This window comes from Seriola lalandi, unplaced genomic scaffold (genome assembly GCF_002814215.2).
Source record: "Seriola lalandi dorsalis isolate HSWRI2012SDOR001 ecotype SW California unplaced genomic scaffold, Sedor1 jcf7180002050168, whole genome shotgun sequence".
NCBI lineage: Eukaryota > Metazoa > Chordata > Actinopteri > Carangiformes > Carangidae > Seriola > Seriola lalandi.
The window spans coordinates 1-1,240 of NW_019520721.1; the positions used below are offsets into that span (position 1 = coordinate 1).

Genomic DNA, 1,240 nt, shown 5'->3' on the forward strand with positions numbered 1-1,240 from the left:
GACTATGAGTTTATTCTTTTTACCTTCGCTGTCGTGTCGTTTTTGCTTCTTTTCCTCATCGTCTTCATCTATGACTGCGAACAAAATCACAAGTGTTAAATCAGTCAGAAAGGTTTGATGAAGCTGTGCTCATGTGGTAACTAAAGACTTTCATTGCAGACACCAAATATTTGGTACAAAGCCTACTAGAGAGTATTTTATATCTGTAGTGTTTCTCTATGTCTCTTCATGTTGCTTCGACAGTTTCAGATCAATCAACAGAAAATCAAATGAAACCTGCGACATAACGACACAACAGGACAGTGTTGAGTTTTAGTAGTAATTTAGTCACAGTGCGTTTGGTGACATCCAGCCAGTCTTCATATGAGTGTGATAATTCTTGTCGTGCTACAGAAAAAGCGACATCTGTTGCCGTGCAGGGTTTGCAGTTCATCAAAACAGATTTGTCGTGTCTCTCTCATCGTCCAATTTTATCTACTTAGAATGTAGATAAAATCTGTTTCTACTTATCAACATATGGAGGATAATTACATTATTACAGAAGGTTGTGTGTATGTGTTGTTTAAAGGACTTACCAAGAGTCATGCATGTGTATTTTCGCTTCTTTGCATTCAGCCTGATAGAACAAGTGTAGTCTCCACCATCCGACTCCGTCACTCCAATCAGTTTGAGATCAGCAATTCTTTCTTTAAATAATCTGCCTTTGTATTTTTCACTGTATATTTCATCTCCCTCCTTTAACGCATATATATCTTTTCCATCCTTACTCCAGTCCAGTATGTCATCTTTCTTATTGAAAGTGAACTTTGGGCGACAAGGTAGAGTAATGTCACTACCGACAACCGCTGTGACTCGCTCAGTCGGTGTAAAATCTTCCGTGTTAACAGGACAGTCCGTCTTTGGCTGATAACCTGTAATAAAGAGCACAAGTAAAAACATCTAGAGCGACAAACCTCGGGCATAATGTTATAGTTATTGATATTAAAGCTAAAAGCAGCATTACAGAGTTCAATATTAATATTAATATTATACGTCTCTATAGTCGTAAATTAAAATAGCTGTAGGCTATATTACATCTATTCGAATGTTCTGCTCCTCCTGTTTGGACTTTATTTCCCGCCCTTTTTCCTGGTATGATATCATGCCACCATCTTTGATAGCCAGCGTAGCCTGAACAAACACGTAAATCCAGTTGTTCAGTCTTGTTTCTTACAGCCCCTTGAAGAATCTCGAGAACGTC

The 1,240-nt window shown here is 38.2% G+C and overlaps 1 long non-coding RNA gene across 1 annotated transcript in view; it reads right to left on the bottom strand.

Annotated features, from left to right (window-relative positions):
- Positions 1 to 16: 16 nt before the first annotated feature.
- LOC111649205 (uncharacterized) overlaps positions 17 to 1,240 on the bottom strand; it is a 2,352-nt gene continuing 1,128 nt past the window's right edge. Inside the window, exons 2-3 of the long non-coding RNA XR_002760259.2 lie at positions 576 to 911; positions 17 to 74 (exon numbers count right to left, since the gene is read on the bottom strand). This is a non-coding gene — a long non-coding RNA (uncharacterized LOC111649205). The remainder of the gene's footprint in view (positions 75 to 575; positions 912 to 1,240) is intronic.